Source organism: Eurosta solidaginis, chromosome 1 (genome assembly GCF_040869045.1).
Source record: "Eurosta solidaginis isolate ZX-2024a chromosome 1, ASM4086904v1, whole genome shotgun sequence".
Lineage (NCBI taxonomy): Eukaryota > Metazoa > Arthropoda > Insecta > Diptera > Tephritidae > Eurosta > Eurosta solidaginis.
The window spans coordinates 231,409,583-231,424,308 of record NC_090319.1 but is presented as its reverse complement, the minus strand read 5'-3'; the positions used below and the strand labels follow the sequence as shown (position 1 = coordinate 231,424,308).

General features: G+C 39.0%; 1 protein-coding gene and 1 long non-coding RNA gene across 6 annotated transcripts in view; one reads left to right on the top strand and one right to left on the bottom strand.

Annotated features, from left to right (window-relative positions):
• Pxd (Peroxidase) overlaps window positions 1-14,726 on the bottom strand; it is a 1,822,298-nt gene that overhangs the window by 1,250,388 nt on the left and 557,184 nt on the right. The gene's annotated exons all lie outside the window — the stretch shown is intronic.
• Window positions 1-14,726, top strand: part of LOC137237057 (uncharacterized) — a 125,937-nt gene that overhangs the window by 14,011 nt on the left and 97,200 nt on the right. The window lies entirely within an intron of this gene.

The window sequence follows — 14,726 nt, the reverse complement described above, 5'->3', positions numbered from 1 at the left end:
TCTCTAATGCTGAAAAAGATTTGGTATGCTTGGTCTTTTCGAATGCTGTCGAGTTTACCATTTAACTGTTGAATTATTTTTCCTATTCTGTTAAATGCTTCAACTATTATTTTAAGATGCATTACTACTGTTTCTGCCTTAACTTTTGTATTTTTATTAATACATTTGTAAGATTTTTCTCCTATCGTTTTTTCTTCTATGAGTAGTTTAACGATATCTTCCCATTTGCTCATTGGTGATGGCAGTTAAAATTTAGTTAAACCTTATCTAAACCGTCTGCGCGGCTAGAATATCGCTTTTTTAGGAATTTATTATGAATTGAGTAGAGTTTTAGAAACAAACTGATACAACTGACTACGCAGATTATTAGCAGCATGATTTTGATAGTATCTAGTGCCTCAGTATGGTCAACTACTGGGATTGAGTTTACAACGTTTGCCGTTGGTTTTTCTATTTTTGATTCTTGGCCTCTCATCGTAAAAAATATGAAGACAAGAAAATTTGTTGTGGTTTTTTTCTTTTATTAAACAATTTTTCCAATATTTGAATGTGTTCTTCCAATAAATTTTACTTCCCATCTATATATCTCTTCAGCTGCTGTTGCGAGTGGGTTCCTAACATTCCATATTGTTGGTTCCCCAGGCATCTCAATAAGTTTCCAATGACTTTTCAACCAAATCAGAGTTTTTTCCTCATCTACAATTTTAATTTCATTTGTAAGGTCCTCAAGTGGGCCTTTTACATAACTTTAAATTTTTCTTGATCTTTCCATATTTTAAAATCTAAATTTTTTAACAAAATTGTATTTTTTTTTCAACACCCTAATGTTTACATTGTTGGATTCGGTTTTTTATTTTTGTAACTATTTTTCCTTAATTTGGTCAACCTGATTTTGATTTTGTATGTCCTCTTCTGGGAACATAATTCAATAAGTAGGAGAAAAAAAAATGTTTACAGCAAAAATATAATTTTTGCTTGTCAATAGGCAGCCGTTAGGTTGCCCGAATATTTTCCTGCCTAACAATAATTTTTAATTGTTAAAACTAATCTAATATACGTATTATACTTAAGTTGCCAGTTTATTCCTGATGTGGTCAGTTCCTTCCAAGGTAATATCAATATTTTCACTGGTCATGTCCACTGCTCCTGCATTATTTCGATTATAAAGCCCATAAATTGCTAAATGGTGTCATTCTTGAGTGCTCCAAATTGGTAATATCTAGTGCTCCTGCATCAGTTCGATTATAAAGCCCGTAAATTATCGTAAAAATTGTTAAACATCATTTGCTTCTTTTACAAGGCTTAGGCTGTAATCAGCCAGTCAAATCTTTGCCAGCTATGACATTAGGCTGAAAATTCAGCCAGTAGCATCATAGGCAGGATCGCCATATGCAAACCTTGCAAATTTGCTGGAATGCAAATTTGCTGGAATTCAAATTGGTTTGGTTATATGTTGTACACACCTGCTTTAATGGATGTGTCAGCATTAATTCTCAAATGCATATTTATGTGTTGATGAACATTTAGACTATTTTTGTAGCAGGTTAGCATATTAGACTGATTTAAATATTTGGGATTAAATTGTTGGCTGTTTACACTACAGTTGTACCGATGCGGGCTAAGAGATCAGCTTGACAGTTACGCGGGATATCACTATGGCCCGGGACCCAGATAATCTTAATTGTAAAATAATTCGATACAATCGCAAGCAAGGTCAGGCACTCCCCGACCACCCTCGATCGCACTGTAGTTGAGCTCAAGGCCTTAATAGCCGCTTGGCTATTTTATTTACCTTGCTGCGCCGACTTTCGCGTTATCTTTTATATTTTCAATGTATTTACTTCATTGGGTTTTTGTTGCTCGGTATTTATGTGACTTTTTTCGCGCCACTTTTCGTTTTTTTGATGATCGTTTCTTGACACAGACTGTCAAATAGCGCTCATCACCGCAACGAAACTATTAATGGTACTACTATTATATTTTTTTTTTTTTTTTGTAATTTTTCTGTTTTTTATTTTTAATACTCTACAAGTTCGCATCAAGCAAGCGCCTGGTCTGAGTGCCAGGATAAAGCCATCCATTCAGACATCTCCATGTACACTGTCATCAGCTGCGGGCTAGCAACTGTCGCACTAGTTTCTGGCATCGCTATCAAGCAGAAAATCGATTTGGTAACTTGTCCACCTCTGGCTATAGTAAAAGGCAAACCATTTGGTAAAAGTAAATTAGTGTACCCTTGGAACCTATAGGTGCTAAATAATCATAGTCATATTTCCCTGATTTTCTCACACTGACTGAAATAAAGCAGTAAATTACAGCGACGGACTTGAAGAAACTGTCATGATTGAATTTCTGTGACGCCCTCTGCGTCCGGGTTGCAATCACGCGTACCAATAATGGTAGTCAGATAGCCAATAACAGAAACATTTAGTTGCGATAATGTGAACCAATGAGTCTGCGATTTGCGCTGCGACCAAATTGCACTAGACACCGTAGTCAACTGATACACAGACTACTGTGAATTTTGAACTTCTTGTGGTAAATATTCGAGGTTTTTCAGGGAAACGTGATTTTATAATTCGAATTCTATCGTATTTTGATGTTAGCATTCAGGTTCGAAACTTTTGTAAACTATCTGTACATTAGCCGCTGTTGAAACTTCTCCATGGCTTCTTCAATCTTTTCTTCTTTAGTTTTCTCTTCTACCTCGACGTCAGCCTGTTCCACGAGCCCTGTCCATGCACGCATCTTAATTGTATTAGTTTTTTCATTTAAGTAGTAAACGAACTTCAAATGCTGTTCATGTCGTAGAATTGGCCATTCAAATGATTACCGGAACAAGCCCCATCGACCTATTATCTCTATAAAGAAGAACGTTATTAGAAGCAATAAGGCAGACGGATCAAGGGCCCTTGGAAGGCGGTAACAAAGAGAGCAGAAAAGAAACAACGAGGCGTATGATCAGCGAAGATATTTAAGCTTGAAGCAAAAGAAGTTTTGGGGAGGGAAACTACTACGTTTCCTTAATACTTGATAGGCGTGGGCACATCAAAAAATACCCGCACAGAATAAAAAAGGCGGAAGACGAGGTAGACACCCTTTCTTCATATGCCAGAACCGACAACTTCCTTATGAAAGAGTCGGCAGAATAATGTTGCAGCAAAAAAGTTTAGTGGAGCAGAAAAGTCGCAGCAAATCCGCAAACGGAGATGATTTTCAGATGCTTTAATAATGTCTGGTGTTATATTATTGCAATATGGTCTTCTGAAAGGGCTCGGTACCCAGACTGCGTGACAATCAGGCTAGCCGACATGCCTGCAATACGGCTTGTTCTACGGCTGTTTTGATCTATTGTTGTTTTTGTGCCGACAAGGATACTCCCCAAAGGCCTTAAAGAGTGTTATCGATATTGATGGTCGTTTGCTTTATGCAATCCGGTTCGTTCCGGTAACAAGCACCATTAAGGTACTAGCCCGGCCATCTCGGGAACGATTTGGCATGACCACATGAAACATTCTTGGCCATACCGCCATACCACCCTCCTACCCCCTACATCCATGGTGTTGCCAGAGCCTGGGCTCTTAAAGTAACAGGATTCGCCACGGGTAGGTGAGGTTGACAATTGGCTTGAAGAAGCTCTTGAATCAATTTGGTATTTTAGTCACCTCTTACGACAGGCATACCTGCCCCTTGTATATTCTAAGCCCCTAACCCGCTGAGCCCCCTGTGTTGATCTCTTCAGTAATTGCTACTGCCAGTATAGTAAAAAATTGAAGTTTTCGGTGAAGATGTGCCTCAAGATATTGAGGAAGTGTTTTCTGACTTTGACGAATGCGATTATATCGAAGTGATAAATTTCTCAGAGGAGGAAGGGGATGGAACCCAAGAAGAAGAAGGTAAATATCTGCATTAGAAACTCATGCCGACAAGCTATATGGTAAGAATGGACGGGCATGGAGTACTCGATGCAGCCCAGTGCCTCAGCCAAGAATAGCAGATATCGTACGTGAAAAACAGGGAATACCCAGCCGACACGCTCAAGATATTCTGAATCCAATAGACGTATTTCAGCATATAATCAGACTGATAATCGTCCAATTTATCGATCGAATTTGCTTCCGATAAAATTGGCGTTGTTCGAGATATTTGGGATATGTTTCAGGCTCGTCTAAAGGACATACATATATAAACCTTCTGCCTATTTAACTGTAGATGAGCAGCTATTGACCACTCGACTGCGTTGTTCGTTCCGTCAATACCTACCATCAAAACCAGGAAAGTACGGTATCAAAACATTTTGGTGCTGTGACGCAACAAACAGTTATCCAATGAAATGCAAAATATATATTGGTCGTTAACCAAATACAGACAAAGAACAAAAACACGTAATGTCCATAGTAAACAGAATAACTGGGCCGTGGCTTCGAAAAGTTAAGTTTTCATTTCGGCTAATATCTTATATATTGCCTTATTCGCTTCCCATATACATTTTATAGTCGAAGTTTGCCAATGGATAGTTTTTTTCATAAGTGTTGAGTTAGCTGAACAAATGATAACACAAAAAATTATTATTGTAGTCGGGTTTATAGCTGGGGTATAACTCAGCGAATGTGTTCGCCTATACAATAAAAGATGTTAGTTAAACGTTATAAAAAATGATGATTTATTTCAATCCTTCTGAAAATCTATATACATATGTGATTATAATATGTTTAATCACCGAGCGTTTTACACGCCTGGGTGGTATGCCTGGTTTATATAAGTAATCGGTGAGCGTTTTACACAACTCGCCGGATCTCTAGTAAAATACGTAATCGTTGAGCGTTTTACACAACTCACCGGATCCCTAGTAAAATACGTAATCGGTGAGCGTTTTACACAACTCACCGGATCCCTAGTAAAATACGCAGTCGTCGAACGTTTTGCACGACTCGGCGGTATACCTATCATAAACAGCTGAAGTTTGACACCACCAGCTGCTCCGTAGTGGATGTTTAACACAGCCCACTATATAGCACACTCTACGACTTCTAAGCCAAGAGTGCCCTGTTCATAGTAAATGTAACCAAGTAGCGCAACTAACAGCTGATCGGTAAAATTCGCACATTCACATGCACAGTTCTCGACTCAGTTTCAAAAAAAAACTTTAGATTATTTAGCTTAAATTTTAAAGTGAGATAATCCTTACCAATTGATATATATATAGAATATATAAGGCGTTTTTGTTGTTATTAAAACAATCTTTTTATTTATATTAAAGTTTTTATCATTAACAATTCAATTAACAATTTCATGCGATTTTAAAGCATTTTCGTGCATATAAATACAACCATGTGCATATACGTTTTGACACTACATTTCATACACGTTCGTATTTGTCATTCTCATTGTTTCTAATTTCGTAAACAATGACAGCGGATATTCTGTGTGATTTTTCGAAAAAATGTATTATTTTTGTGAAATCTTTTACTTAATATCTGGTATTGTGGTGGTCAAAAAGCTTTTATACAAAAATACTTAACCTCACAACACGACATGGTATTTCGTAATGTCGAAGTACTTATATGTATATGTATTTGATGTGGAAGCTTGCATTTGAGAACACGGTTGCCACTTAAGTCCGTTCCCTTCCACCCCTATATGGTCCGCTGGTCCCTTTTTCTCAATTTTGGTCCTTTTTCGGCACGGTTTTGGTACTTTTATTTCTTTTTCACTGAAACAAAAATTCAAAACACTGCTGAAAAAATTGCCGCAAATCTATTACCCACATATAATTTTCAATTTACTACAATGGAATTCTTACCACGAAAATTGCTCTATCAATAAAATGTAGCAGAACAATGACATTTCACTTGGGAGATAATTTAAGCGAGGCATTAAAAATGAAGTGTTGAATGTTCGGACAAACACATTGTCATTAATTTTTGATGAAACAACGCACTTATCAGAAAAATAATTGTTTTAGTGTTTAGATATTTCGATCGGTATTCAATTATTATACAGTTGAAACTTTTAAGACGCTTCATTTTTAGTCTGAGTTCAAAACTCACACTTACTGAATCTAGGCTCTGGGATGAAGTTTAAACTGGGAATGAAAATGAAAGCATCTATAAAAATAGCATTAACACAATTGCTTATTTTCATTTACGATTTATTGAGTTTGCCACAACGCAAGTTTTTTAACCGTTCGTTACTAAACCCTAACTGCGCTATACATTTTATTTCATTTCAATCAAGCAAAACTAGGTTCACAACATTAGATTGGTGAAAGACATAGTCTTATCCTAAAAATTTGAAAATGTGATACCTAAAGGTACACTTTATTTTTGTTTGTGCAGTTTGAAGTAAAGCCAAGGGTCTCCTTTATTAAAATTTTATATAGGACACCCCTGAAACATCCTACAATTTTCGCTTTTTACAACAAATACGATACTCTAGTACCTTACGAATTGTGTGTATACCAATAAAATAAAACTAAAATTTGGTCCTTTTTTTGAGGTATTGTCCTTTTTTCGATAAATTTTTGTCCCAAATGAAAACATGGTGTGGCAACCGTGCTTGAGAATGCACGCGATAAGGTTGCATTTTTCCGAACTTAATTTTTATTTAAATAATGAAGTAGTAGTATGCAAGCGACTGCCATAGTAGTAGACATGTACATGAATATTATGAACAAAGTTTAAAGCTAAAAAAAATTTCTTTGAAATATAATCTAAGAGAAGATGGGCACGAGGCGTATTTTCATAGACGCGTATTAGGCACAGCATAAACAATCTTGAGGTGTAGAGAGATCTTAGCTGCATGCCATATTTTGCAGGCGTCTACGAAGCTACGCCTCTTGTGTATCTTGCCTAAGTTCAACTTTTTAGGAGATCTAGGATTTTTAATTAATATTGATAAATAACACCTAAAGAAAATACGCTTAAGGTGACTTTTGCGTCGTTTAGGCACTTGCGTTGCGTCTACATCTGACTTTGAATACACGTGCTTTAATTGCTTCAATCCATAAGCAACGCGACGCCAACGTCAAAGCAACACACAAATAATTAAAAACTTACTTTTTTCTTGAAGTTTCTTGCATTTTAGAAAACAAACCGATTTTCTATCGCCGTTCAACTAAATAAAAAACATAATTTTGTATTCATGTCGATTTCGTGATCGATCAGGAGAGACGGGTGAACATATCCTCCTGGAACGCGACGCAATCTGATGAGGGCACAATAGACCAACGGTCGCAGTGCAATCCCAAATAAATTTTCTATCTATCTTCATGTTATAAAAATAGTTGTATTTCATTTTTCCTCATGTGACAGGGGAACTTTCAACGTCCGTTATTTTAAAGTAACCCTTATTTGACGAATCACTGAACGATTTCTTTCAAATAAAGTGTTTGTTAGCGTTCACCGAAGATGGTGAAAACGGCCCCTGGAATTGTTAGCTTATATAGCCAAAGAAAGTTATGCATAAGCAAAATTAATCAGCACAAAACGAATAGTTAGAGAAAATTTTCAATATAATGCATATGCATAAAATGCATGCAATTTATGAAATCATTTTTATTGTATAAAATTTGTTTGACATATCAGATTTGTCAATATTATGTTAGTCCTGCTACTTTTAACACATTTATAATATTTAAGAAGAACATTTAAGAAGTAAGAAACATTATTAATGCTTACATTAATACGTGTTTCATTTATTTTCATTGAGGAATAAGTTCGTAAAAATAAAAAGCACGTTTTTATAAAGTGCATGTGAAGATAAAATGAGTAATAGAAGGAACATTGGTTTATATATTATATTTTTAAAATGAAAATCTCCTGCTAAAAAAGTAATAGAATGAACATTGGTTTGTACATTACATTTTTAAAATGAAAATCTCCTGATAAAAGAGGAGCAAAACCTAACTACATTTTTTCATTTTCGTACTTAACTACACTCCCTTTTGTGATTCAGGATTTCGGGCAAATTTTGAAAAAACTCCGAACATCAATTCCTTCATTATATGACATTCGAGTGCCTAGTCCACTGCCTTCCACTCTATTCGCAACATAAGCTCTATTTAAGCTGCCAAACTATATAGTAAACAATGGCCCTGTTCATGGATTTGCCGCTCCTTTTATACAATTTTTGAGTCGGCTTCCGTTGCTTTACAATAAAAGTTCTTATAACTAAGCTAAATATCCTAAGTGTATAATTTGTACGCATTTGTGTTCGCTATCGTTTGATAATTCGATTTCTCCATATTAGTTTATACGTAAGTATGTATGTTTGTGCATAATTATGTGAGTTCTTACACTCTGCGATACAAGTTTTCATCTCCTATATATAATTTAATATGTATTATCATTATATATGTTTTAAAATGTATGTATGATTGTACAAAGAGTATTTAATTCAAAATGTATGTACATATATGTATAAGTAAATTCATTGTATGCCATATATGTATATATAAATTATTATAATTCAGTTTATAATTTTAAAATGAAATTGTATTATTTATAATGAAATATCAAAATTTTTGTATTGCTTGTGTTTGTTGTTGTTGGACCACCGTATATTTTCATTTCGTACTTGCTTGTCTTGTTTGTTGTTGTGCAATGTAGCTGTGATATTTCTATTACTTATGTTAGTTACTGCTGGTATGCGCGTGCATTTGCCCTTTATTGTATTGCTTGTGTTTGTTTTTGTTGTATCACTGCATTTATATTTCGTGTTTGCATGGGTGGTTTGCTGTTGTACCATTGCATTCCTTTATTCCTTGTTATTGTTAGTCGGCTGTGATTTGTTTGGGGATGCTGTTTATGGTAGACGGAGTAGATAAGCATTGTTTTGGCGTGTACCAAATTAGGGTTGCGGAAAAATTTTGTTACCGGTATTATTATATAAATGTGATGGTTACTATTATTATGATTATTACTATGATCACATTTTGATTATTAGAGCATTATTATTAAAACTAATAATATTATAGAAAATAAAATTAATGCAATTGTAATAATTATTAGGGCAACGATTGAAATTTATGAAACTTGTTCATATTGTGATTTACCATCAGATTTCTTCGTGCTACGCCTTCCTTTGTAGTTTCCGGTGATTTTACTCCTCGGTTGTGTTTGCAAAGATGTAGATGGGAATCTGTGGAGGGTTTTGTTGCGCTTTCGCTTCTCCCGTTGATTAACTTGTTTTCATAAAATGGTTTAAGCTCGCTTAGATGTGCTGTTTTCTTCTTGCCTTGAAACGTTTTGTCCTGTTCGAAGATGATTGGCGAAATAAAATTCGTAATTCTATGGGGCCCGCTGAATTTTGGTGCTAGCTTGGCCGCAAGGTTGTCGGTTGGCTTAGACAAATGGTGTTCCTTTACCAAAACTCTGTCTTCTATCGCCGGATTCCTTTTCCTTCTCCGCAAATTATAATGCCGTGCCTGTTCTGCCGACGCACGTTGCTGGTTTCTTCGTACCATTTGAAATATCTCCTTCATTTTCGCTACCTTTTCATTTGCCGTTGTGTTGTGGCCTCGCGTGTGCCAAATGTTCGCTCGTCGTATAGGGATCCGTGGCTCTCGTCCTTGTACCAAGAATGCCGGGCTGTACTCTGTTGCCTCGCACACACTCGAATTTAGTGCTAACATTAAAAAAGATAAATGAAAGGCGCGATAACCTCTGAAGAGATCTAAGGCCGAGCTTCTCTTCCAATTTGCGTCGTGCTCCTCTTGATTTTCCCTACAAATTGGCCGGACGGGACCTACATGTTTTATGCCAACTCCGAACGGCATCTGCAAGGCAGATGAGTTTTCACTGAGAGCTTTTCATGGCAGAAATACACCCGGAGCGCTTGCAAAACACTGCCGAGGGGCGACCCCGCTTAGAAAAATTTTCTTCTAATTTAAAAACCTTATTTCTAATATTTTGATGTTGCTTTGTCCGGGGTGCAAACCCAGGGCATACGGTGTGGTAGGCGGAGCAATCTACCATCACACCACGGTGGCTGCTAACATTATCTCTGGTAATAACTCGTCCCAGTTACGTTGTTCTTTTCCCGTGAATTGTGCTAACATCCGTTTGATGTTTCGGTTTGCCCTCTCCGTTGGGTTCTCTTGTGGTGTATAGGGTGCTGTTAATTGGTGCTTTACTCCATAGTCCTGAGGGAGTCTCTTGAATTGTCTGCTCGTGAACTGGGCGCCGTTGTCTGTAATTATGACCTTTGGAACTCCAAATCCTGATAACATACGGTCTCTAAATGCTTTGATGAGTCTATCCGCTGTTGCCTTGCGTAATAGTACGATCCCTAACCACTTGGTGAAACGATCTAGAAATACTAGAATAATGGTATTGCCGTGCTCTGAACGTGGTTATGGTCCAACGAAATCTGCACACACCGTTGCCCACGGTTCTTCTGGAATTTGGGTTAACATTTTGCCCGCTGCTTGCTGTTCATTAGGCTTGTAAATTTGACAGGTTGGGCATTGTTGTATATACCGTTTTATATCGCGAAACATTCCTGGCCAGTAGTACCTTGTGACTGCTCGGGCTATTGTCTTCCGGATACCCATGTGTCCGGCGCTTGGACTGTAGTGCACTTCCTGTAATACTTTACCGCGTTGTTGTTTCGATAAACACGGGATCGCGTCTTGATCGTCGATCTGAACAGCTATGTGCCGATATAACTCACCGTTTTCAATTATGTAGTCTGGAAACTTCTCCGGGTTTCGTTTAACTTCCTCCTTCCTTTTTTCAAGCCATTTACACGATGTTTCGTTTTCGTGTTACAGTCTGTTGAGTTGTGCGTCTTGCGGCTGTCGTGACAGTGCATCCGCTACTACGTTCAGCTTACCTTTCCTGTCATGTTCGTCGAACGAGTATCGTTGCAACTCCAATGCCCATCTCGCAATACGTCCCGAAGGACTTTCGATGGCGTTCAACCATTTCAATGAAAAGTGGTCCTTGATTACCGTGAATTCGTAGCACTCCAGATATGGTCGCATTTTGCGTATAGCCCATACAATGGCTAAACACTCTTTCTCCGTAGGTGAATAATTAATTTCTGCTTTGTTGAGGCGGCGGCTAGCGTACGCGATTACCCGCTATCCGTCGCCTAGCTCCTGTGCGAAGACTGCTCCTAGTCCAGAATCGCTCGCGTCTGTTTGTAATGTGAATCTTCGTGTAAAATCTGGGCACGCCAGTACTGATGTTTCGGTGAGTGAATTCTTCAGTGTCTGAAATGCTATTTCTTGTGTTTCGGTCCATTTCCATCTGTTACCCTTCTTTAACATGGTTGTCAGCGAATGCGCTATTTTTGAAAACTCTGGTACGAATCGCCGGTACCAAGATGCTATACCTAAAATCGTCTTAATTCTCTTATGTTCGTTGGTGCTTGCAATTCCTTAATCGCTGCTACTTTATCTGGGTCTGTGTTTATGCCCTTTTCGCTTACGACATGTCCCAGATACTTCAGTTACTTCTTGAAAAATTCGCACTTTTCGGCGTTGATTCTTAAATTTGTTTTTCGTGGGGGTTTAAACACTTCCGTTAGATGTTTAATATGCTCCTCTGGCATTGAGCTTGTAATTATGATGTCATTTAGGCATGCGAATGCGTTCGGTTCTAGTTCGGGGCCGATTACTTGATCTAATGCCCGTTGAAATGTTGCGGGTGCTGAATGTAGCCCAAATAGCATCACGCGCCATTGAAACAGCCCGCGTCCATGTACAGTAAATGCCGTATATTGCTTACTTACTTCCTCCATAGGGATCTGCCAGTAGCCGTTTTTCAGATCCAGGCTACTTATGTACTTAGCGTTTCTTATCCGGTATAGTATGTGTTGGATCCGCGGTAGAGGGTATGCATCGGGGACTGAGCGTGCGTTGAGCTAGCGATAGTCTATAAATAACCTCCACTTACAGTTCTTCTTCTTTACGAGTACGATCGGTGCACTATGTGGGCTTCGCGAGGGTTCGATGTACCCCTTCTCCAATAGCTCGTTTATCTCCATATTAATGCTGTCCTGCATCTTCTGATTCCGTGGAAAGTATCTTTGTTTTATCGGCCGATCATCACGCATGATTATTTTATGCGCCGCGATATTTGAGGTGCCAGTCATATTTTCGAAGCTAAGAGTCTGTTCGTCTAGGAAATCCTTAACTTTTGTAGTGTTTTCAGACGGGCTTTGTTGTTCCGTAGTTAGTCCTTCCGTATCGTTTACATCGGGCTCGTCTGCTTCAGTTACTGTCCTGCACATAACCGTGTCTTTGATTGCCTCTTCTGCTTGTAGCATTACCGTGTGACCGCCGAAACTTAATGATGTGTTTGCCCTGGCAAGTATGTCCATGCCGATGACAACTTCTTTTATTAGCCCTGGGAGAACTAGTATTTTGCTGTTGTACTTCTGTTTCTCAACCTCTACATCTGCCACTATTGCTTCCTTTATCTTGCAGGCTCTACCATCGCCCAATACCACTCGGCTTCGTACCTATTTCAAAATCGCCTTACCTAATCTCCTCGAACATGTCTCACTCATAAAACTCCTTATCGCTCCTGTGTCTATTGTTGCTGTTACTTTCCAGCCATTTTTCTTTACGTCGGCCAAAATACGCCCTTCCGTTTGCTCCAAAATAGTTAGACCTCCCGAATTTGTATTGCTGGAGACCCCACCCCTCGGGTCTGATCGAGTCTCCGGTCGTTTCCCGATGATGCGCGGCAACAATTTTTTGTGAGAATGTTGTGCCGACCACATTCCCAACAAAAGTCTCGACATTCATTGCGGCACGCATAGGCACTATGTCCATTTTCACCACAACGCCTGCACGTGCTCCTGCGATTCGTATACGGTTGTCTTGTTGATGGGTTACTTCGCTGTGTATTGCCATTGCCAATCCTGCTACTTGGTTCTACATCTGGTAATTCTTGTATGGAAAAATGCCGGTCATCTGGACGCCTTGCTGGAAGGGCTCTTGCCAATATTCTCTGTGCACCTCTGCCATTCGTGATATTTTCGAAGTCCTCTGCCAGACTCACCAAGCCTTCGAGCATCTGAAATTCAGTTCGCTTTATATATAATTGATACTCACTGCAGCAGTTTCGGTATATTCTTTGCAGTCTTTTCCCTCGCTGAGGTTCGCGTGTCTCGTGAGATTCTGTAGTTCCAAAACGTAATCTTTGAACGACTCTTGTGATCGTTGTGTTCGCTGACGTATCTCGTCTTCCAGCCTTTCGAAGTATGATGCGCTCAAGAAGAAGCGTAAACAGTCGTGTTTAAAACTATTCCATTCATTCCAATGACGATTATTGTTTCGCAGGCATACCAGGGTTCGGTCCTTGAATAATTCTGGTAGCGCTCGCGGGAGTGAATTAAGGTCCACTTCATATCCCTGCGCCAGCTCTTCTACTCTCTCGACGAAACTCAGTGGGTCACCTTTGCCATCGTACTTAATTCCCCATTTTCGTGCTCGGTCCATTACGCAGACGGTAGACGGAGGTTGGGTAAGTTGTCCTGCAAATTGATATGACATATTAGGTATCGTAGGTATGCTTACGCTTTCAATGTTGTCGACCGGGGTCGCTGGTCGACTTCCGGAAGCGGTTCCACTGTTGCATTGACCTTGTTGATTAGCGGTTAATGTTGTTTTGGAATGGTTCGTTTCCAAACCTGCGAAACGTGTTTGGTAGCTCGGATTTTGATTAACAAATTGGGCGAACTCTTTCCTCAACTCGTCGGCGGTTCCGCTGTTGGTGAATCCAAACTCGGCCGCGTATGTCAGAAGATCTTCTTTCTTCAGGTAATAAATCCAACTTACCTTGACCATGTTGTTTTATTATATGTTCCGGTGAAATAAAATATATGTCTTCTTATATGTATAAGGGTCCCTGCTCGGGTGCCAATTGCAACGAACCCCGTTAGTCGGGTTTATAGCTGGGGTATAGCTCAGCGAATGGGTTCGCCTATACAATAAAAGATGTTGATTAAACGTTATAAAAAATGATGATTTATTCCAATCCTTCTGAAAATCTATATACATATGTGATTATAATATGTTTAATCACCTAGTGTTTTACACGCCTCGTTGGTATGCCTGGTGAATATACGTAATCGGTGAGCGTTTTACACAACTCGCCGGATCCCTAGTAAAATACGTAATCGGTGAGCGTTTTACACAACTCACCGGATCCCTAGTAAAATACGTAGTCGTCGAACTTTTACACGACTCGGCGGTATACCTATCATAAACAGCTGAAGTTTGACACCACTTCAAGGTGTTTCTCTGGTGTAGCTCGGGCAGCATAGCGCGACAAAAACATCCGTTAGAAAGTCTTCGGAGCTACACCTAGAGCTTCTAGGAAAGTGACTTCGACGAAGGTACATATGAGTTCGAAGTCGCAGTCCTATAGCTTCTGTGCTGGCATATGGTGTGAGGGTTAGGAGGCGTCGTAGCGACTGGTGGTCGGGATTGCTACTGTTCACACATCGGGAATTGTAGCTCTTAATCATCGGGAATTTGTACCTCGAAAAAACTAGATGCGCCGTGTGCTACGAGAGTCATGAGTATTAAAAGACCATTAATGGCAACCGTAAGTCGCCTTTGTGCGTGACCACCAAGGAGCCACAAATGATTTAAAGAAATTGTGTTCGCGACGTTTATTAGGAGTTAACCCTAGGTGAAACTACGCTTTGCAGGACATATACAGACAAAAGTGTGACCATTTTATGTATCTCTATTTCTTTTCAGC